Source organism: Falco naumanni, chromosome 5 (genome assembly GCF_017639655.2).
Source record: "Falco naumanni isolate bFalNau1 chromosome 5, bFalNau1.pat, whole genome shotgun sequence".
Lineage (NCBI taxonomy): Eukaryota > Metazoa > Chordata > Aves > Falconiformes > Falconidae > Falco > Falco naumanni.
In genome coordinates, this window is record NC_054058.1 from 64,689,751 (window position 1) to 64,714,560 (window position 24,810).

Genomic DNA, 24,810 nt, shown 5'->3' on the forward strand with positions numbered 1-24,810 from the left:
CAAAGGCACAGGGAAGATCAGGGCCTTTGCTGGGGAGAAGAGGTTGGTCAGTGGATTGGTACACTGCCTTCATCCATGCCTGAATATCCAGGTGAAAAGTTAACGCTGCCGCTAACAGGATTATCTTCTGCTCTGTGCTGGCATGTCCCTTGTATTGCCCAGACAACAGCAGGGGTAGCCAAATGGAGCCACGTGGCTTTGAGGAGGTGGGGAGAGAGAGAAGCAGAGAAGTTTCAGCAAAGAGATCAGCACACCATTGTGTTTAAACCATTTCTCTTTGCTTATCCTGTGAACTGAAGCCACTGAAATGCTGTCTTCTCTCTGCCATTGCCTCCCTTCCAAAGGATTCGCTGTGGGCCAGTAAGAGGAAACCTCAAATACACTGCAGAGCTCAAAACTTGCGCCAAAATGAAGCTGTGTTAATAATAATAGAAGAGTTCCAGTTTCCTACAGATTTAAATTGGCTCAGTAAATTTGACACCACGTTTAGCTTTTGAGGTGATAATGCATCAGATTACACTGTGTGGTTGTTCTTTGTGGCATGTCAGTAAAACAGAAACTAATATTCTATACTGGCATTTCAGAAGATATTTCTTTGGAGGGTTAAACTTTCAGTGAGGATTTAAAGACTGTTAGTGTAAACGTGACTGTTCTGTGTATTTTTGAATTCAGGCAGCCTACTTCTATTATAGAGAAAACATTAACCTAATATTTTGGTTTAGAGTTATAGATGGTAGAGTTTTATAGCATAAATAGATGTTCTGTATGGCAAAAAAAATATTGAATAGCACTTGAAAGAGTTCATTATCTTCATATTTCCATAACTTCATTAGTTCCTTAACTTAGTGCTCAAGCAGTGTTTGCTGGGTGCTTTGTATGCACACAAGGGGCAGTTTTAGCCCTGAAAAGCTCAGTCTTGGAGCAGCAGATGTAGGATTTAATAACGCAGTAAGCGTAAACGATGACCAAATCTGTACGGTTTTAACTGTAACAGCTGGTTAAAAAAATTTGCAAGCTATTCTTTAACAGAAAATGAGGTTCTCAATTGCACTAATACGTTTATTGAAAGGGATTTTGCTTTCTGTAGAAAACTGCCTTTTTGTGGTAAACCAGAAAGCTTTTTATTTTTTTCTTGTAGGGAAGAGTTCTTCACAGGAAACCATTTTCTGACCAGCTTTAAAATACAGAGATAGCGAAGACCACTTATAGTTTTTTCTCATCACTCCTAAAGAAACTAAATGCTAAACTATCAACATTATGTGAGGTTTAAGTCCTTGCTTTTTTATCCTTTGCCTGTACCCTGGAAGAGGAAGAAAATTAAAATAAAATATAAATACCAGGGTATTTTTGCTTCCAAGGTTGTCATTGAGAGCTTTAGCTGCTTCAATGCTTTCCTGTCTTCTCTCCTCTGAAACTGTACTGGTTGGTCCCACTTGTAGCACCTGCACAGACACGGCAGCAGCCTAAAATGTTTAAAAATGTGTGGGATGAGAGGAGAGGAAACAGGAGGAGGTTACATTGGCTTTTTCCTGGAAAATGTGACATTTTCACCAAATGTTGATACAGCAAAAGCTTTCTGAGGGAGAAACCAGGGTTTCCATTTGGAAATGCTGCTGTAACACTGCATGGAAGCCATTGCTGGTTTGACTTCTGTGCCTCCTCTTCCTGGCCTGGGATTCCCTGGGTGGACTTCAGTTTCTTCATCCGTATGACTGTGCCTTTTCATTGAGCTGTGCTGGTAAACCAGAGAAAAACAGTCTGGATGGAAAGTTGCATGTATAGAGCACCGAGGAGCCGGGGGAAGGAGGCACCAAACTGCAGTGCCCATGAGATAGAGCGATGGTGGCTCTAGAAGGCTACATTGAGGTTTCATCTTTTAGACAAAAACCAACCTTGTGGTCCCAGTGATGCTTGCTGGTAGCACTTAGTGTTTGCTAAATTGTGAACTTGCCTATTAAGCTTTCTTTCTGCTGATGTGATGTGCAACATCAACATTTATTTGTTTTAAAACAAAACAATGTCAGAAGGTACTTCATTAATGCAATGATGAGTCTCTTTCGACCACCCTGTAAATATTTGTCACTGCAATACCAGGTATCATAATCGTATTTATCACTGCAGTACCAGGTATCATCATTGTATTTGAAACTGCAATACCAGGTATCATTACCAGACTCTGCTGGAGCAGTTTAGGTCAATTTGCGTAGCAAATCAGTGGCCAGACTAGTATTGGCATGAACGATTTCTTGATTCCTGGCCTCCTACCTGACCTTAAAAAGCATGATAATTTTGAAATAACTGGTGTTTTGTTAGGGCTTTTAATGAAAAAAATATTTGCATATTTTTTATTATGGCAGTCATCTGTTCAGAGGCCTCAGCCCAAACATGCAAAATCAGGGTTGTAACAGATGAATAAACAACTTTGTTGATGCTTTTAGTTATTGGCAGTTGCTATAGCAATAGGCTGCCACAGGTTCCCGTATAATGGTTCTAGCATGTGGCTGCTCACCACATCAATCAGATAGGAGGTGCATCCTCCCTGGTAATGGAGATGGTAAAATTATCTTAGCTACACATATACCATAAAATTGGGTTTTCATAGTATTTGAAATGGTAAGAGTTACATGTCTGTGTGTTTGGGGGGGAGATCTGTAGCAGTACAAAGCATAAATGAATTCCCAGAAGTTAGTCCAGTGGGTTAACTCCAAATGAAGTTGTTTTGGGTTTTTTTTTTCTTACAGCATCACTGTGCTTGGTCTGGCTAGTGCCAAAGCAACACAGCTGTGTAACTGTGGTGGAGGAATCCCATTTCACAATATATTTTTAAGTTCGTAAAACTTTATTTGAAGGGCAGAAGCAAAACACTTGGAATGCACTTCCTTATTCTTAACCTCGGAGTCTCAACTCTGTAAGCATTTTGATGGCGTGGAATGGTTTCTTTTTTCTGGCTTTAAACAGTGGCTTTTTCTAGGTTCTAGCAAGTTTTTTGCTAATTCTAAACTGTATGTTTACAGGCTGCTCATGGTGCGTATTTCCCTCCTCGCCAAACCATAGCTTTTCACGTAGCAAGCTATAGCTCTCTGGATCTTCACCTCCATTGTAATGGGAGTGTCATTTTTTGAGCATTCAGTGCATCAGAGTTTTACCCCGCTGTGTTCATTTCAGTGTGTGATCTTGTACATGCTTGAGGACCCTCGGATATAGCCAGTGCCTTTATTCAGATCTCACATTGCTTGTTCAAATTGTTGTGCCCTGTTGGAACAGCTGATCAATAGCATGTCGGTCCCTTACTCAGGAGAAAATCCAGTGGAAAAATTTATTATTAACAAAATGCGGTAGAAATACAAGAATAGAAAAGGCAGGAAATCAAGCTTGGGGTTTTGGTAGCTGTTTTAATTTGGCTACATAGTTCATAAAATGTCCACAAATTAAATTATGTGCTTTGGCTGTAACGTGAATATGGATTTTGGTATGCCAAACTCTGCATGCATGGGAAGTCTGGTTTTGGCTATGGAAGAGCTATGCATAGAGCACAAAACATTTGGGATGGATAGATGGGGATGTGCTGCCTGTACAGGAGAGTTTATGCTGAAATATATGCCCAAAAATAAACGCAGAACAAAGTAATTTCAACTACAAAGTGTATTTTCAGGCCTTTATATAGTTGCTTTACTATAATCTCATTAACTTTTCCTTTAATTGAATATGGAGGCAGAGGCAGACTTTAAGCACTGAAATTTAGGTCTAAATGTTGGGGGTTTAAAAAAATCAAATCAAAATTGCTCCTGTTGAGGGATTTGGTTCAGGAATATTCATACTGGCTAATACAGGCTAACACAGATACATAAGTTGTTTGAAAAGTGATTACAAATGGGAATCAAAGATCCCTCTAAAGCCATTGAACAGACAGAGACACCCCTCCAGGAAGGTGATTCAAAGTACTGGATATCTAAACTGGATGTCTAAAGGAAATTACATAAATACCTCAGATTCTCCCCTATTTTTCTTCCCACCCTGTTCTTCCAACAGAGATTTACACTAATCCATTAGCCAAAAAAAAAAAAAAAAAAAAAAAAGCCATTTCCGTCTTTGTTTCGCAGATTGCTTTGGCCTTAAACACAACATAAGCTACAAAAATGCAATTATTTAAGTTTTCATTTTTAATGTGGCTTGTCATTGCTAAATGAAGAACTCGGGATTAAAAAAAGCACGTAATGTGAATTAAATGTGGTGGTGGACAGTGGGTGTTTGTGTTACAGCAATAGTATCACAGGTTCATTTCCTTTGTATATCTTACTTCAGTTTTGCAAACTAGGATAGGGTTTTTCCAGCTTTTTTTGTATACTTTTCCAGGGCTTTTGTTTCCAAAGATGTAAATTGAAAGGGATGACATTTCCACGCAAAGAGAAGAAATGTTTATTTTAAGAACACACAAGTACCCAGTTACAATATAACTTGTTGAATCCTCGATGCCAGGCTGGCTTTGCTTGGAAGATGAATGTGAATTTGAAAAGGACCCTGTCAAAGTAATTGGGCTTTAAAGCTTCTATTAGCCCAAGCTGGGCTTCATGCTTCTCTGTTTTTGCCTTTTAAGCCTGCAGTAGCAATGTTTAAGGGGAAAAAAAAAAAAAGTTTGCAACCTTGGTGAACATGGTGAAATATTTTCGTGGTTTATGTGCTGTTTTTAAACGTGGGCCAAGCCCTCCGCTCTGCCTAAAAAGTAGGAAAAAAGGAAACAAGCACCCAAAAACCCCAGTACAAGCAGAGAGAAGGAAAACGAGCAAACTCTGAGGGCTTTTGGTTAGAGTTTGGGAGTTTTTTCCCCCCTTATGTTGATGTTGTTGCTAGCTCAGAGCTGGGGCAGCCTGCAGCTGTGGAGAGGCATGCTGGGCTCCGGTGGGTTTGCTGGGTGGGATGGGGATGATGTAGGTCACGGAGCCTGGCTGCAGGTCCCCGGCTGTGCTTTCATCCCCGGGCGCAGCAGAGATCGGCGCCGACTCAATCATACTTTCAGCTTGCATAGAAGAGGAAAGTGGTTGTTTCAAACAGACTCTACTACCTGTGCTACCTTCTCTGCCCAAGTTGTACAGATGCAGGGAGTGAGAGTATCTTCCCACCACCTTTCTGGAGGCATTTTCATACCTGTAAATCAGAAGAGTAATAAAACAAGGGAAAGGGACTGTATAAGGATCAGCTGAGCTTTAGCAGTCACTTCCTGAGGGTTCTTAACCTTGCATATATTTTCTTTTTGTCTAACTGTTGCATATGTATCTGCAGGCAGTGTGCTTTAGAAAAATCAGAGGTGGGAACTAAATACTGTGCTACAGGGTGATATAGCAAAGCTGGGGGTTTCTCATGTAACTTTGCAGAAATGTCCTGCTTTCCACTCATCTTTTATTCAGCATTTAGAAATGTAAGATCTGCAGTCCTTTTTCTGGAATATTTTTTAATATTGGTATGCTTTTTGCACTCTGCTCCCCTGTTTGGATTTCTGTATTTCTAAATGTTATGTGTATGGACATGGGTTCATAAATATATATGTTCCTTAACGGTTTCAGTTCATGCATGCATGTATGAATAAATATTCCTCGATGGAGTTTCAGTTCTGCTGCAGACACAACGGATTTCTCCCTCTTTATCAGTGGCACCATTAGTAGAGATAGAAATTGAAACTTTTTCAACTAAAACCAGCTGGGATATCACTGATCAAGATACAGTCTAACCCAGGAAAATGGGGTGTAAGTAGTAATTGGAGCTGTGAAATTATATTTTTCGTGCTGTTTGTTTTTAGGATATTTCCTTACCTGTTCATTCATTCTCTCTCTCTCTTTTCCCTTAAAAATATAAATTTCTCAAAGCTGAAAGTAAAGAGGGTAGGGCTGCTGAAGCAACGGACAGAAAGGTTATGTTTTTGTTCTTTCAAAAAATACTTAATAATATATTAGTTGTAGAAGGGAAAATACTATTTTCTAAGGAATTTTCAAATCAGTGACATCTCTTTCCATTAATGTGTTGCATTTAACATTGCTGTTTAAAAGCATGAAATGAGACTTCACAAGTTTGTGGAGAAAAAAAACCCAACAACAAACCAAACAAAAAACCGTCCCAAGACACTGGATTTACATTTTAAAAAGAAAACACATTACAGAGATCCTGCAGCTAACTGTACAAAAATGAGCATTTGATGATGAGTTTCAAAGGAGACAGATTAAGTGGTTAGCAAGTACTGTGGCATTTGGCATGTGTGCCAATTCAAGCAGTAAGTCAAAAAGACAGATAAAATATTGTCAGAGAACTGGCTTTGTTGCATCTGTTTTGATGACAAAGATCTAATTTTGAATTATTTTGACAAATGAGAAATGCAGTTAACACCAGCAAGTACTTTTTCCCTTAAATTCAGAGTGCCAGACAGACAAAATTATTTGCCTTGACTATCTCCCTTTCAGTACTTATTCGCCATAACTAAATTCCAGAATCAGCTCTGGAAATTAATTTACTTTCCTTTCTAAAATGCATTTTAAAGACAAAAACTAAAATGTATTAAATATTTACATGTCATCACTCACTGTAATTACCATAGCGTTTATATTTGGCTTGCTGAGAGTGAGGGAGGTGGTCATGCAACACCAAGAGGCAGCTGATATTTAGGAGACTACTTCTATCATAGCATGATCACTGTGAGACTAGTTTGAGGCAAGGAAATACTTTTTCCAATCAAATGCATTTTATTAGAAGATTCAGTCGTTGATCCTGCTTTGCAGTACTCCTTTCCCAGTTGGCTGCGTGCACGTTAATTTTCATTACAGATTAGCCCAGATATGGCTCAGATTTTCCCAGTTTCTTTCCTCTGTAATTCTTTCTGTTCTGTCCCTCATCCCAAGAGCTCCTTGCCAGCATTTGCCCCTCATTTTTATATTCTTCCTCATAGGAAGGTGGTATTAAAACAGGATGATAGCATCCCCTAGTAAATGTGGAATTTGTGTGTATTGATTACATGGGATTAGTGATTCTAGATATGTATACGCACAAAAACAGCTATTGTACATCTTTGGGCAGTTGACTTCACTGCTGATCAGCCTCTCATTGGATTTCTAGTATTAAAAGCTCTGTAACAAATTCAGGAAATTGCTTTTTTTATTAATCGGTATTCTGGAAACAGAGGAAAAGTTCTTGCCTTTCTTACTCACTTTTGGAAAGGTCCTCTGCATTCCTCCTGGGTAACACAGCAAAGCAACATCCATTCCTCGAGCAGTGTTTAGGTTCTGTGTATCATGACAATACATTACCCCAGCTATCCAGAAAGGGTACAGAGCACCAAATTTTAGCTTGTGTGGTTCATAATATATCAAACAGTGCTGATGTACAAAAAAGCTGTTTTCTTTTAAATGGAAAAAAAAATTGTAGTAATCCAAAAAGTCCATTAAAGTTTGACAGTAATGCTTTGGCTGTGAACTGCTAGAAGAAATTTTAAAAGGCCAGAGTTGTTATTTGTTAAAGCTGAACTATAATCTTTATTTCTAAATACACACACATGCATCACAGTTGTGCTTCAGCTTTTAGCTTTACTCCTGACAGATGCAGTCATCTCAGTTCAGGCCAGGAAAACTGTTATGCAGGTATTTTGTACATGCTCATTTTCAGACATAAATTGTGCATGTGGTATCTTGGTTTTATGCTGAGGGAATCCCAAAGCATCTGAAAACTCACACCTGCATAAGGCTACAGGAAGATACTGTAGAGCCATCTCTTGTGAAGGGTAACAGTTAGATGATTCACAGCCCTTTGCCTAAACGTTGTCTTTCCACATGATGGCACAAAGTACTTTGTCTTACACACCCTAGTGTTGTGAAAATTGCAATAACAAATTGAACGTCTGAGCAGGGTAAGAAAGCTTGTTTATTTTTGCCTTGTTTGCAGTCCTTTCACTGCTGCATAGATGCATCGAGCTCCACGGCAGTTATCTTAAAAGGATGAAAACCAGGTTGGAAATCCCATTAGGATTTCCCACACAGGGGCCTCTGAGCACTCCACATCTGCAAAAAAATTAAACATTTCAGCCTGTCCCTTAGGACTGCAGAGGTAGCACCGCTCCTTGCAGTACAGAGACGCTTGTAACGTGAGTTGCTGTTTCTTCCACCTACCCTGATGCGAAGCAGTAGGAGATTTTGCCCATAGGACATGCAGAGCCATGAGACCAGATAATTGGCATTTAAGAGTATTGCCAGGATCATGTAAAATTGTGTTTTATGTTCTCATCATTCAGGAGAGCTGTTTATTTAATTTTTTTTTGATGGTGGCAGTTAGAATAAACGTGCCAATGTTTCAAAAAGCATAATAATGCATTTTTTTTTTTAATGGGGAAACAGCTCCAGAGAAAATGATGGTTTCATTTTGTGAATATTTTCTGCAGTAAACATTTTTGGCATTTTTTTTTATATACTTTATTTTTCCTGCTTGGTTTAATGCAGCATAACCTCCTCTAAATTTAGTGGGAAGTGTAAATGTATGTAATGCTTTTTCTGTGGTTAGAAAATACATGTAGCATTAAGTTATTAAAGCTTGACTTTAAACTATGTCTTGGGCTAATGATTTTACAGTATAATTGCTTTAGTTAATTTGAAGGCAGGTATACATACAGCTTATTCCATTTTGGCACTATAAAGTTTGCCATTGGTATTATACCTAATTTTTTATATGATTTACATAATTTGTGAAACAGATTTAATACTTTGTGTGTGAGCTAATTAGTTTCTGGTTTAGAGCCTTCATTGTATGTTCATTGGGTTTTGAACACCTTTTACAGTAGCACGGAAGGTCATTGTTGGATCTAAATTCTTTGTAGAGCAATCAATCCCATTTTAATAAAATAAGTTGCATAATTTTTAATGTAATTAAATTGGGTTACACAGAATTGTTTTCAGCTGTAAATTTGCTGAATTGGAAGAAATATGGTAGTGATGTGTTAATTACTGCAATGTGCTCTTTCCGTTGTTATGGTATAGTTGGAGATTACTGGACTTTAGATGAGGGCAATTTTATATGCACCTCTAAGGAGCTCTTGAGGGATGGCCAACTCTTCCTGGTAGAGGGAGAAAAAAAGAAAAGAAACATTCTAAAATTAATTCTAAAAGTAGAATTTTAAAAACTTCCTGCATAACTTTCAGGAGTTTCGATGTTAATGTGTCACTAACATTTATAAGTCATTGCCAGATGACAGCAATACCAGCACTGCCAAGCACTGAGCTCTTCCGCAAGTGGTGGCATGGTTGGGGGGCTGAAATAAATGCCCCTTATCCAGTTCCAGGGGCACACCAGAGAAATGGAGCCCCTCTGCACAATAAGCATCTCGCAGTCACGTCATACACCAGCCCAGAAAAGTTCTTTTCCTCTGGTCAGTGATCTCTTCTACATGAGGGCACGTGCTGGCTGTTTTCCTCTCCAAGGAATTGTTTTCTTGGCTGCCGCCATCCAGTGTTTAACAGTACCATGCAGCTTTAATGGCTCCTGGCTTATTAGGAGTCTAAACAGTCTCCTGTATCCTTTGTGTCAAAATGAGTGAAAGCTTTGGAAATCATTTTGGGATTCACTGAACAGGAAAAGGAGTTGCTTGAAAGAGTCAGTCCCTGCAGAAAGGCTGAACTTCACAAGCTAAAAATGGACAGTAACAATTATTTTCCAAAAGTTTTTTGCATACATTCCTTGTGCTAACTCAGTTTCTTAATTTACTCAGATTATTCCAGACATTATTTCTAATTTGGGTTTTACTTGTCTGTTTATACATCTCTTTTTACCTCTGGGCTTGCACATGCATGCCTCTGCTTTTTTTATTGATAAAATAGTTGCACTTAGACATATGGTTAATGAGACAGAACCAGAACGCAGTGCAGGTATTTCTTTTCCCTCTGTTTGTGTGCTGTTAGGAGCTGGTGCTGGGGTTAAAAAAAAAAAAAAAAAAAAATTGATCAGCGACAATGCAAGTCCCTATCTCGTGGGACAGTTGCCATAAATTGTTCTCTGTGTGTAACCCTGAGTCTGCTGAATGCATTTTGTGATGGAAGCAAATATTAACAGTTGCCTTCATGCTCTTTGCTAACGTGCATCTGATTTCATTTAGCAGCACACATGAACAGTCTCCTATGCAGTCACTGCCGTAGAGGTTTTTTTGATTATTATTAAGAACCTTGAACAAAGACTGTGTTTTTCTGATGTGTTTACATGTATACATAGCTATAAAAGAAAAAAAAAAAAGAAAACCTGACTTTTTATTGTTGTATTTGCAGCCGTTCTTGCTCAGCATAGTTGTTAGACCTTTGCAGTACAATTATACTGGTGAAAGCCTTTAAGGCATTTATTTCCGCATGGGAATACTGTTTCTCCTACTTTAAACAATTAGATGAAGTGCATTCTCACTTTCTTCCTGTGGAATGCCACACTTTTATTGCTATCATTTATCAGTTGGAAGATGTAAATAAGATGTAAGCTTAGGAGCCTGGCTCAAATAAAACCAGATTGTATTGATTCTTGTGTGGTACAGAATGAAATGGAAAATCATCTGACATCCACTTCGTGTTCATCGAAGCAATTTTTAAAGAATAAAGGCTGAATACATACAATATAAATTCCTTATCTTGTTTACTTGATGTACGCGTGCAGTTTGAAAGTCAGAAACCTGATAAAAATCACAGCTAATTGTATGATAGTGCCTGTTATTTTCATTATAGGTTTCAAATGTGAGATGTCGTGGCTTAGTCTAAAAGCAGCTTCGAAGTATGCAGAAACTTTGGAGATGTGCTGACAATGTATTGGTGGATGCCTGAAGACGGGGAGGGAAAAAAAAACAAACTAAAATTTTCACATCACTGACAGGAGATGAAACAGTGAAAAACTGAGGTTTTGTCCATGCAGCAAGTTATGATTTTCTTTAAAAAAAAAAAAACAAAACCAAAAACAACCAAAACCAAAAAACAAAGCACACACACACAAATTCCCCCCCCCCCCCCCCCCAAAAAAAAAAAAAAACAAACCAACAAAAAACCAAGCTTTGCCCATCCCCCTGCACTGCTAGGGAGACAAGACGGCTGCTGATTTCTTAAAGCCTTAAAGTTAGCTGACCTCCTAGCTGAACTCGACTTTAATGTAAACATTTTCTTGAGATGGTTCGTAGCAGGGCCAGCAAATCTGGAGAATATTAGTGGCGCTGTGTTTGCGGGAAGCAGGAATCCCTTGGTAATTCTCGGATTCTCGGGAGCTCTTTTCCAGGCCAAGGCAGCCTGAGACACAGTTGTGTTTTCAGTTTTGCAGGGTTCGTTGGTAATGCCCTGTGTATCTTTTTTAAATGTAATTAGTAAAACACATAATTAGTTTTTGCTTTGAAGTTGAGTTTTTCTTCCTTGCTTTCACTCCGTTAAAACTCTTTTTCTTCCCCCACCATAGGTAAATAATATGATAGCATAATGTTCGTGTTGCTTTAGTCATCAACGTTTTGGCATTGGTGTATGAATCTAAACAGAAGAGAGAAATTAGAGCAGGGCTTCCTCCAGATCACCTCTCTTTGCACGAATATTAAGTTCCTTCTAATGCTCCATGCTTAAGCAAAATGCGTGGGTGCTGACTCGACCCCGAGAAGAAGACGAAAAGTTTTATGCTTGTTTGAGGTGTTTGTTAGCACTTCGGGATCTGCTTGTGTGCCCATTCTGTACAGTGTGAATTGATTAGAATGTCGGCGTGGTGCATGATTCTGTCAAGTGTTTTGCACGTAGAAATTTTGGGCTGAATTTCTAAATTTTCCTTGCCTGCATACCTTTGGGTTTTTTAAGATACATTGTGTTTATCATAAACTTGAGTACCTGTTGAAATGACGTGCTGAAATGGGATAGAATACATGGCACTTCTTGCTTTTCAGCTTCAAAGCAGTTTTCCGCATTAATTGGTCTCCCCAGCATCCCAGTCTGCCCAGTACTTGCTGCAGTACAGCAGTGTGCCTGGAGCGGGTGCAGTGGTGGGCAGGAGTCTGACAGACGTTAGTCACTTGTGCTTATTACACCCTAGCACATGCTCTGTGTTGTAGTGCCCTGACTTTATAATCTTAATGTTACTTGCACAAAAAATGCATGTTTACCCGTAAGAAACACATGCCTGTTAAGGGCAGCTGATTGCTGTCACTGCTTGTTAATCTGTAAATTCCAAAAATTGGGCTCGATCTGTTTATTCATTAGGTGGGAAAACTTGATAGAACAGACAGATTGATGGAAAAGAAGCAGTGTGTGTAGTTGAATTTTCTTTCTTCTGTGGAAAAAATACAGCAAAATTGCTTTTCCGATTCAGAAGGAAACCTTACAATTCTGCTATTAAAAAGTGTCTGAAAACCAGTTTTCACTTTCAGAACAGGGCAGCAGAGATGGAAAACTCCATTTAGATCTTTCATTTACGTTATTGAGCAAACTTGCAGGAAGGAGTGGTAGGAAGAACAGCCAAAGCTGATGTTTTCCGCTTATATTTTTAATTTCAGCATTATGTACCATTGGCATCCTGATCAAAGCTCCTGTAAACCGCACAAAAAAGGTGCTTTTCTAGAGTTAGAGCAGAAGCCGGGCAGATTACCAGCATTTGCTAGTTTTGAGACAAGTTCCATCAATTAATTGTTCCTTTCTTGCCCATCTACCCAAGCTTTGTCTAGTCATCAGCTGCATATTTTCTGGAGGAAGGGTTCTCTTCATTTATCTTTTTTGTAGGTTGTAGGGTGCTCTGAACGCACTGGACGCTAGTTGGAGCATGTGCGACTTCCTGAAATATAAACAGTAATGTAAATGGGTTTATGTTATTACATAATAATTCGATTGACGTTTTTCAAAGTATTGGTTTTTTTTCAAGTTCACAGATATATTTAACTGGTGTTAAAATTGGTTGGTGTGTGTGTTTGTTGTCATGGCTTGTTTAATACCTCATGTTGGGAGTTGTCCTAGCTTTAACAACTTGAAACATGGTTTCTATTTAGTTCCCTTAATGTTTTCCACAGTTTGTTTTAAAACCCACAAATTTAGCTAAGTGTTTGTTTTTTTTACTTAAGAATGTTAACTTTAGAAATAAAATATTTCCTGTTTATCAGCAAAAGTGTTTCTTCCCGCTTGCTGGCAGGATTTCGAAGGTGGATTTTTTATTTCCTTCTCTTACACCGCCTTTCTTTCTTGTGCTCAACATAATAAACCCTGAGCAATGATAAAGCTTATTTAACCCAAATATACCTGCTTCACCTCAAATAAATACAAAAAAAATTGGGCAAAAGAAAGAGATAATATTTTTGAATCAGTACACAAACATTGCTCTCTGTAAGATATTCATTGTACTGCAATAAATGGGGAAAATATATTGAATTTATGCACACATGATTGACTTTTCATACAGTGAACCCAGGTTAAACATCTTGAATATGGAATATGAATAGAGCTAACATTTTCATATGAAGCAATAATGAAAATTAACAGAGCTCCATTTCGACTGATAGCAAAGAACATTTGATACTCCAAGGCATAAAATGTGTTTAGTACTTGGGTTTTGTTAAGCTTGACAGAAGCCAGGAAATGGGACGGTACAACTGCTGCATAAAGGCTTCTTCTATACCTGATGACAGGCTTGAGGATGTAACTGAGTAAAAACAATAACGCCACCCGCCCGCTCTTCATTCCCTACAGTAAGAGGAGAAGGTATTCATGGCTGCGTGTCGTCAATGGCTTCGCGTCTGAAAATACCAGTCCTTAGGACGTGGGTTTTGTTCCCTGGGCCGAGCCTGGCGCCAGGCAGCAGAGGGAGGGGTGGGAGAGGAGGGAAGAGCAAAACCTCTTTTCGTGGAATTTATGGGGTGGACAATGAGTGTGATTTTATTTATTTTTTTATCTTGTTTAGTTCTGTAATAGCTCTGGATGAAATGGGGTTTAGTCCAGGTAACAGGCAGGATACCCTGGTGCTTTCCTGTTTTAGTGAGGTGCGTGACTTGCAAACCATCTGCAGTTTAAGAGTTACTGGCATTACTTGCTCTGGGTTCCTAACCACGGTGGTCCTTTCTGCTCCCCCATGCCAGCATCTTCTAGCGGAGCTGTTCTGACAGAGGATAACAAGCCTGTATTTTCAGGATTTTTTTCCTGCAGTGATTTCAGTCCCTCGTGAGCTTTTCTTGTTGAGTCTGTGCGTGTTACTGTTTGATAGGCAGAAAAATCAGAAGCCAAAATACGCAGGTCATGCAAAAACTGCCCGAAACTCGCTGTGTATTCCTTTCCCTGCCCACCCACCCTTTTTGCTTCTAGCAGAAGCTCAAGTTGCCTCTCTCTTGCAGCCCTATAAATGTGCTTGTTTCCTTAGCTGTAACCCTATAAATGCTCTTGTTTTAACGTGGACTCTGGTTGAGGAGTTGACCTCTTATTTGTTTTTAGTGTTTTAAATTAAAAGTTTAAAGGTACCTAAAAATCAGCCTAAGGAAAAACTTGGCCCAACAATTAAAGTTTGACATCTGAGTCTCTCCAGCTCTGTGTACACACAAGGAAACTTTCTTGAAGACTCACAAAAGGGAGAAATTTGTGTGATCAGCGAATACACAGCCCGTATAGCTCTCAAGGAAAGCTTGGCTTCCACTCAATTAAAATAGGCTCTTAATTGATCCTGTGCTAACCCAGAATGGGAGCTTTTTGCTTTCTTTCAGGGAGATGGAGACAAAAATAAACTCACGTGACACCTGTCAGCTTCCATGCTCCATCCGGATGTTTTCAGACTGTGCCTGCTGAAAGCGCGTTGCAATCCTTATAGTTTAATCAATATAATGATGATTTACCTTAGCAGCTTGAATATATAGAACTTCCCAGTGAAACCATAACTAAACCTGTACTTAAATTCCTTAGGACTGACCTAAAATATCTTGATATTGTGTGTTTTAAATACAAATGCCATATCAGCATCCAGGAGAGTTAAAGAGCTGCTGGAGGGGTTGCTACTTCTGCACTAGCCTAAAGGTGACATGTTTTACTGTTCTTCAACTTCATCAGCTTCAGCCAGTGTAAGTTGAAGGTCTTGGACCACTTATCTTTGCAGTGACTGTTTTCTGTATTGTGGATCCTGTTAAATGCATTTTTAATGAGTTTCTCTGCCCATCTTGCAAGTTCATTATTGTGAATAGTCTTACTTAAGAGCTCTTTGAATTTGTTGAGCCTTCAGCTGATCCAGCAAACAGGCTTCTTGTATCATTTAATCTCAGTTTGTTCACCTGTGAAATGGGTGTTTTAACAGCTTAATGTGATGTAATACTTTAAAAGTGCACTTAATACACCAGTATATCCTGCAAAGAAATAGAGTATTATGTATGGAGAACTTGCTGCCGTGTGGTAGGACAGTGTTATATGCTAAATTTGCTGGACAATGAGGGTGTAGAAGGGACAGTGCAGTTGTGGGGTTTTGAGTATTGTGTGAGAATAAAACTTTCTAGTACACCATGGAAGATCCTGTACCTCATTTACAAAAATCCTGCACAGACTGTTGGAGCCATATTTTCCAAATCAGAAAAATTAAGTGAGACAAAATGGCAAAGGGAGAAGGCAACTAAAGATTTTTTTACTTCCCATCCTTAAAATCATCCTTGTTGTCTGCAGCTGTAAAACTGTTTTGTTGCCTTGCCCAACTGGAGCCCTGAGCTCTCCTGGTGCAGCCTCAGCCTTGCTGTGCCAACCCCTCATCTCAGGAGGAAGATGAAAAACAGTTTTGCAATTAGTGCAGTGGACTGGGATTCGAAAGATGGAGGTCAGGCTTGCTTTGTGACCTTAGGTAGGTCACTTCCTCCATAAGTCACTATTATTACAGTAATATTTCCTGTCCCTCATCTTCGGTATGACTTCTGTATTTGATTTGTAAACTGTTCTGACTGAGGGCTTTTCAGGTTAAGTCTGGACAGCATCTACCACAATGGAGTTCTGTTGTTAGCTGGGGGTCTCCAAGATGCTTCTTTAATAAAAGCAATCATAAATTCAATGCTACTACTATGTTACATCATTATTTTAAACATCAGGTTGTATGACATTATATTTGTTAAGCTCAAAAAAGTCAGGAAATATCAGTGGTGAGGTTGGACGTAGAATTTTAACATGTCATTGCACAAGTGTGTTACCATCACATCTTATTTCTCAAATGCACAATATCATTAATATTTGACTTATCAGAACTCTGTAAACAGGAAAGGGTGCAGTGAGAGGTTGTGCACTCAGAGCAGTGTTTTGCTGGAGCTTAATTTGGCAAATCTAGACCTACAAAACTACAGTATAGTAATTTTGCTTGATATTTACATCCAGGCACTAATACCTAATTTAGTCATTGGTGTACAGTTTTGTAGGTACTTGTCGTTGTGTATATATGGATTCTTTTCTGCTTTAATTTTATTCACTTGTAACATTATACTTTACATTGAGTATTTCAGAGTCCAGAGGAGCATTTTAGAAGAACAGCAGATTTTTATTCAGTGTATGTCATGTGAACAAACCTACCAGTGAAATCCGTGTATGCCCGGTTTGTCCAGTGCTTCCCAGTTTAAAGCTGACCGTGCCTGCAGCCCTGCAAAGTGTGCAGGAAATCCCTGCTCATTTCTGAGCAGACCTAGGAAAAGAAAACAACGGGAACGAGATGCCTTGGCCAGGGCAAGTCATTCAGCCTGCTCTGATTTTCCAAGTATTCCCCAGGTGTGCTGCTATAGGAGCATGGGCAGCAGACTGGTTTTTCTGTTCTGGCAGGACATACATCTGGCAGATCATCAGTTGGGCCCATCTGCATTGTCAAAGATACATAACGCAAAGCACTTCCAGTCATTCGAGAGTTAGCAGGCATTCCTGTCGCTGTCTCACAGTGGTTTTACATGAAATTTTTTGGATATTTAAAATAAAAAAAAATAATATATTGGATTAATTTTGGCTGCACGCTAGCAGAGTGATATATTCTGTACATTGTGCCTTGCACCGGAGCTTGTGTTGTCAGGGAAGGGGCTTTATTATTGTGGGAAGGTCCGTGAGTAGAAAATTAACATCCAGAAAATGCTGTCCTAGATCATTTCTGCAGAGTCCAGCTCACTTTTGCCTCATAAGGAGTGAGGCAAAGATCTGAAAGCCCAGACTTGTTTTAGTAGGACACCTCATTTGTACTTGTGGAAGTAGGGCAAATTATTTCGCTTATATGCCTGGTACAGTACAGCTCCTTGGAGGATGGTGTCCCTCCATTTCACATTGCTTTGGCAGCCATGTAAATTCTCACTTTCATTATTTTATACTTTATTGAATTTACATGAGTGAGTTCAATGATATCATACCTAGTTTTCACACAAAAACTCCAAAACCATTAAAGAGGTTGCCTAAGGGGTTTCCACCTCTGCTCTGTCACCTGTGGGGCAGCAGAACTGCGGATACTTTTGATTTTGTTCTACTTTCCCGTGATTTGTGCAGGAGTGAGCAATATGGCCTAAACTTTTTTTTTTCCCCATTTTTTTAAAAGGCTATGACAGGCCAGACCTGGTAAATTTTAGCGTGATAGGGAACACTATTAACCTGCTGAAAATGGGGGTGGGGGTGGGGTGGGGGTGTTAATTAAAATGTGTAGGCACCCTGAATTATAGCTGTTACGAGTGTTCCAGCTATAGCAATAATTGAAGACCTTTTAATAATTTTATATGTTCTTTTCTAGCTTGGCCTTGAGCTTAGGCAGGACTTCAGTTTCAAGATAATTTTCTTGTCCTCAAAAGTTAAATTGCTTTCTTTAATATAAAGCATACAATAAGGAGTGCAATTGAAAAGCTGCATGCCTACTGAACCTGCTCTTTCAGCATGAGAGTCCACTTGTTGGGAGCAGATCCAGAGGAACAAACACTCTTTTATTATTAGATGATAAATCCCTGATGCCGTATCACTGTTTTGGCTTTCAACCTTATTGAACTTTCAAGAGAAATGCCTCTGTTTATAACATGAACTGCCCAGTAGCATCCAAGTATCTGTCACTGTGCTGTGGACTTGGAATTTTTATTTAAACTGTACAGTGTGCTGTGTTGTTAATAGCATGCCTGATGCTATACGGCCAGGATCTGGCTTATAGCCTGATGAAAAGCTGTAGAATGAGATGTGGGGTTTACCATTTTTTTTTAACAGAATTTTGATTGCAAGTTAGAAATTGTAATTAAAAGGAGTTGGCAAATTAAAGTAGGGTCTGCTGAGTGCCTCAGAAATAAAAAAAAAATACTATTTCTGCTGAAAGTTGTTGTGATTCTTATTCCTAAGCTACTGAAGTGCTGTTGAGACTATGAACCTGAGTTCAAAAATACCTATGCTGAAGGCAGAAACCCATGTGCTTTAGGAAGTATTATTTACTACCACATAGAAATACCTAAATAAATAGTAATACCTCTAGTATCTGACTTTGTTAAATGCAAAAGGTCTGTTGGAATGGAAAAGCGGTTTGCATTGTTGCATGCATGCACATACGCATGTTTGGCAAATTGTTTCCACATTCGACTTATTTAATTCACCATTCTCAAGCAAGTTCTGCAGTCTCTGCAACTGCGGAAACTGAGGCAAGGCTCTGAATTTATTTCACAGGCAACTTAGTTTGGAGGCAGCTGTGGCGAAGCAAAGGTAAAAGTTGAGGTTCACTGGCTGCCGGATGGGTGTCTTAGGTGCAGGCTGCCTGTGAAATTTTCTTCCAAATAATTTCCTTTGAGATACCCAGCACGTTGCTTCAGCAAGAATCTTTGCTTTTGACACAGCAGTAGGGTATTATGCCAAGAAACATTTTTATAATATTGATATTTTAGCCCACAGTACGGTATTTGTTTAATACTTGGTAAGGTCTCAGCTGCAACAGTCAACTAGCAAAAACTTTCTTCTAATGGAAGCTTTCTACCGCATTCTAGCATGTAGTCAAGATGTGGTGGTTTATAATGCCGAGAAGTGTCGTCAAAAGGCTTTGTAAGCTATCAGGCTTTAAGCAGTGTTTTCTGCTGCAGAGTATCAAATTGGTAGTCAACGATAATTTGGTTTTTAAGTTTGTCTGTTGAATGAGTACCAATTTGTATAGATAATATACTGTGTGTTAAAGTGAGTGCTCCACTTTTGTACATTCCCTTCCATTAAGAAGATGAGACCTTGGATAACTAGGAGTTTCAGATAATGTGGAATCAAATACGTTAGCAAGTCGTACTGTAACAAATCAGCACAATGACTATTTTATGTCTGAAGTGGAGCTCGTGTTTGGAGTGCCTGCAAATGCCTTGTTGGAAAAATCAATTCAGAGCATCCCCTTTCTCCACGTTTTGATTCATTTTACCTCGAATGTATTTTGGCACTGAAAGTTTCAGTCCGTTCACATGCAGGGTTTAACACTCGGCTTTTTTTCTGCCTTAGTCCAGATTTACACCAGGGTAGCTGGGAACAGCGTGTGCTTTTGAAGGACATGCGAACCAGTGCTTAATTACTATATTTGACTGCTTAAACAGCGTATGAAAAGCATGCACAGAAGACATCTGAAGAAGAAATTAAACAACATATCACACTCTTTTTTTTTTTTTTTTTTTTTTTTTCCTCAAGACATCTCACCAGACCTCAAACTCCTAGTGTTTTTGAATGTCTCCATTTTTTGGCAGACTTGCACTGTGTAGAACAGCAACCCTATAGTATCCTGCCCAATAGGACTGGCAGAGCTTGTTTCATTGGGGGCAGGCAAATAAATAAATAAGGCTTCCCGGTACACTCAGAGAGCTCAAAGCACTTGGAGAAATTATCAATAATCCCCATTTGATAGAGGGTGGGGGTAAGGTGCAGAGCTCTGTCTTGTCAAGCACCGCTGAGCTGGTCACTGGCAGAGTGGGGCCTTCAAATCTGCCTGAAATAAGAAAGTTGATGAGAGAAAGAGATACAGGAGGGCTATTCCAACCCGCCGCATCAGAGGACACGGTTTGGTAGAGATGTGACGTATTCCTTAGTTTGATTTATTTATTTTTGCTCACTAAGGACAGTCTGCAGTATTCTGTGTTAGATAGTCTTTGTCCTGGGTGCAATAAGCTTTTGCATTTTCTGAAGGGATATATTGGTAGTATTGTGAAAATGTGACTGTGACCTATTTAGATGGGTTAGAGTGGGGTACAAATCTCTGCAGTAGGAAGAAGTATCATTTTCCAGCTGGGCAGAAAATCGCATTTCTTCTGTAATAGAACACAAGAGCTCATTGAACACCGGAGTGGAATGGCTGAGCCGTCGGCGCTCCGCCGGGGGAATGAAGTCTCCGCTTAAATATTCCATCAGATAGCAGAAATCCTGGGAGTCCGAAGAACAGTTACTGGCTTCGGCAGATGACCAGAAGTTCTTTTTCTCAGAAGAGACTGCTCAGCTGCAGCAGAGGATTGTTTTTAGAGGAGCTGCAAGACTCATTTTGTGTGTATTCTCCTTGCTAGTTGTCAAGGACTGAAAATAAAGAGGGAAGTACTGCACATGAGCATAACCCTGGACTGACAGGGAGATGACATTCAGAGATTCATGCACGTTTAAGTGAGCCTGTCTTAGAAACAGGAACTTTTCAATCAAAGGCTTCTGTTTCTCAGAAAATCAAGCATTTGACCTAAACACTTAGAAGTTGGGGAGGGGGACTACCCTAAATTATTAGGGGTGGGACAGTCCAGTATTGGTGTTGATAGTGTTGCAGCCATGATCAAACAGTTTGTAGGAGGAGGTAGTATGTCCTCTTAGATCTCCTGTTGCACTCAGGGGGGAAAAAAAAACAAACCAAAAAAACAAAACAAAAAAACTTCAAGCACACAAGCCTCTGTCCTGACAAACAGCTTGTGCATCCAAACCTACATCTGTTTTTTTCCTGTCTCTTCTTACTGGTCTAATAGGAGATTGCTTCCCCTTACAAACCTAGAGTTTGTTGCCTTTCCTCAAGAAATACTTAAAGATGATGGATTTCTAAAGTTTATTTAAAGAAGCTTCACAAATTCACAGTGTAATAAAAATATTAACGTGCAAGACTGTGAATTTGGGCAATGTCATATCATCAGGTTTGTGCAGTTGCTCTGAAATGCATCACAGTTATTAATTTCATTACATGAGATGAGCAAATCTTATCTTGGCCTCATGCTAGCGTCACAGCAGTGAACTTGTTGAATTCCCCTAAGTTATGGAAATACCTAGTGTAGAACCTAAACTCTGTATTACAAGTTTTGACACAATTCTGTTTCAACCAATGGGGAACATGTTTTATTTTCTATCCTTCAAAGCTGCTTTTCTGTAGAGGTAACATTGGCAAGGATAGCTTCAAAGATAGGCGCTCACTCAGCAGAGGAACATTTCTGTATTACTCACAAAGATAAGGCAGTATTAAGAACTTCCTTGGAGTTCTTACCAAAAATCAATTCTATCTTTTATAGTTCTCCAGACATAATTCATCCCTCTCCCCATCCTAATCCACACTGGGACGGGATGGAGACAGGGAGAAGGATGTGGTACAAAAAGTGGATATTATAGTTTCAGAGTTATTTTGCAATTTATTTTTAAATTAAAAACTATGCCATTTCTGAATGGGGCATCAGCCACAAAGTGATGGCCGTTCCCAAATTGGTGATAGCCCAGTGGCCGAAGTAGCTAATGAATTGCAAGGACTTAACCTATTCTTTCTGCCAGAAGAAACTACTAGTGGTTTCAGTGGCTGGAGGTGCTTGCCTTTTCTAAGAAGAGATGCAGGCTTATATTGCAGATGAACAAACACCATTTCCTTTTTTTTTTTAAAGATATCTCCCCTGATCCAAGCAGTGAGAGATGGACTTTCTCCTTCTGATTGTATTCAAAATACCTGATTAGCCAGATTACGCCTTTTCTTAAGTAAAAGGGGAGCTGGTAGGTTCAGTGTTAGATTTCCAAACTCATCCTATACTTGTAATTTTCAGCTCTGCCACCAGTATTTTGTGTGACAGTGACCATGCATAAATAGTCCTTTCTGAGCTTTCTCTGTGTGTTTTCCTCTGTAGGATGAGACCCCTGATTTTGACTGTGCAGATTCTTTGCCATCTGTGGATGAAGAGCCTGTAAAAATATGTGGCGGTACCATGAGCAGGTTGGCCTGAAATACCTGGCCTTGGTAATAGAAAATTCCCAAAACAGTGGCTTGGCAAAAATACTATTCCTGAGCAAGAATGAATTTAGACTTTTATTCTGAATCAGGTATCTTGTGTTTCTAAATGCCTGCTATTCTTGAGCAGTCATAGAGCTTATTAATCATACTGCTTATGATAAATGGTATTTTTTTGCCATTCTGTCATTCAGCATGTCTGGTATATGTCAAGGGTAATACTCTCTCGTAGTGGTGTAGCATATTGAAAATGGAAATAATGTATTTACAGTTTTTCAGATGTCCTGACTAAAACTGTTACCTGTCTTTTCTCCTCCCAGTTCCTTATGCTTTTGACCATAACTGACTTTTTTTTTTTCTGATCTAATTTGCAGAAGGCATAGATGCAGGGTCCTGACAGCACCTTTTTTACTTAGAGGATTAAGAAGGTGTCCTTGTTCTTTTTCTCAGATTTTATGGTTAGATTTCCTTCTCCCTGTAAGGCACCTAGATTTTCCAAACAGCTTTCTGTGCAGATAGCTGTATAAATCTTAGATTTTGGGGGGGGGAACCTTTAATAGCCAGAGCACAAGATACTTATCCTGCAGTAGCAGATGTAACTTAGAGATCCATAAAGATTTATTGTATTAAAATTCCTAATGCTTTGTTTTTCTTGTTACTTCATCCCACAGTTTTGGAGGTCATTTTGATTGAACTTAATGAGTTCTTGGGTGTACACAGAGTACACCAACATTTTGTGTTTGTTTCTTTAGCCCAAAAATGATGGAGGAGGGGGAGAATCGAAATAAAACAAGAATCTGATGTCTGCCAGGGTCTTATTGAGCACTTGAAACAAATTCAAATATTTGTGCATCTGAAATTCTTTGTTAAAAGCTCTTTAGCTCCCTGCAAAAGAAGTGGTGGCACATCCTTTTTGTACATTTCAATGGTATTTCATCTTTGAGATTTCCAGACGTTATCTGAAGTTCTTCTCCTGCTGTCTGTCTTTCAGCTCTGAGCAGTGACAGTTCTTGGTGGGAGGGCGAGAGGAAAGGGTTTTCCTTCTTCCACTTCATTAGGGAATAATCAATGTAAAGAGAGGGAAAAAACCCAAAATTTAGAAGGTAAATTGAGGAGTCATCTCTGCTGAATCAAAGATATCATTCAGTAAAAAGAAATAAACCTCCTGCCCCAGCTGGAAAAAGAATCCTCTGTCCTACTGTAAAGTAAGAGATCTGAGTAAATCTTCTCCTGAGCTTTCTCCATCTGCAGCAAGAGGCTGAATCGGTACACAAGCACCCCTATCTACCCTTACAAGAAGATAAAGTCTAGCCTCACCTGGAAGGGTTCATAATTCTACTAAAATTAAAAAAGCTAAGTTAGCAACTCAAGTCACGTAGGTATATTGTGATACACTGACCTTGAAAGTTATGCTTTCCTTGTGTGGTGTTCTTTTAAGCCGGAGGACTGATACCTCCGTGTCTGCTGCAGGCTGCTGCGTGCTGGGTGGAAGGTTTATCTGCTGTAGCTGTGGGATGCTGCCAGGAGGAGCAGGCACACTCTCATCTGTGGCTGGTTGTTTCTCCCTCTTTCCTTTGGTTAAACAACTTGATGAGGCAAAAAGTTCTGGGTTTTTTTCAGGGAGGAGGGAGAGGAGAATTTGGCTTTTCCTTCAGCTGAACTGATCTGCCCTGCGCTTGCACAGATGCTGGATACTGTGGGACAAATGTCAGAGCATGGCTGTGCTTGAAGCAAGGATAACATGCAACCATGTGGTAAGGTGGTCTACACTAGACGGCATCGGTACCCCATGTCCCCAGCTGCTGAGCATTGCAAGCAACTTCATCCTCTTGAGCATTACATTAGAAAGCAGAAAACCCCAGGAGACTGTAAACTAATTCAACTTGGCTGTAACGTGCTAGACAGATAGAGTCTCATAGTTTGGCATGGTGACACTGAATTCACTGCTTTAAGCAAGACAATCTATAATTTAGTGACCAAACTGGGATTCTTCAGCTATTTCTGGTTTCTACTATAATGTATGAATAATAAAGCAGGATCTGCAAAAGTTATATATCTAAAAGTTAGATATCTAAATCCCTTCTGAAAGTAATGAATGCTTCATGAGAATATGTGGTGTAATTACTTTTTAATAACTGCTGAGATACGTCGCATCTGAACAGCTTCTTTTCTAAGAGTATACTTAGGCATTTTTATGTTTTTCTGGATGTACGTAGGAAATCCAGCCACAGTATCTGCAGTGACAGATGTGAGATGGAAGAACTCAGGATGGAAGAGACTCTCCCTAAACGAGTCTTCAAGGACCAAAACTTGCAGGATTTAACATCATGTGATGGAGAAACCAAACTAGCAAGCGATTGCTGTCCATACACTTTCTGGCTTGTTCCACAGCCACTTTGACCATGTGTCCACAGCATTCTTACTTGTCCCGTCTTCCTCATTTTGCCCCTGAAATACTTTTTTAGTGTTACTTGTCTTCATCTCCTCTCCCTCTTACTGCCTCTTACAATCCCATGTCTCATGGGCTTCCTGGATGTTTTGTCCTTCACCCTTTGCTTCAGTCTTGCCTTTGGCCACCAGTCTCCTTCATGAAAATATCCCAAGTGACATGAAAAGCAACTGCGTTCTTCCTGCTTCTAATTTTTCTCTTTCCGCTAAATGCTAGCAAAAGAGAAAACTTAGTGTGAG

At 39.5% G+C, this 24,810-nt stretch overlaps 1 protein-coding gene across 3 annotated transcripts in view; it reads left to right on the plus strand.

Moving 5' to 3' along the window:
- Positions 1-24,810, plus strand: part of TAF3 (TATA-box binding protein associated factor 3) — a 120,383-nt gene that overhangs the window by 51,645 nt on the left and 43,928 nt on the right. The gene's annotated exons all lie outside the window — the stretch shown is intronic.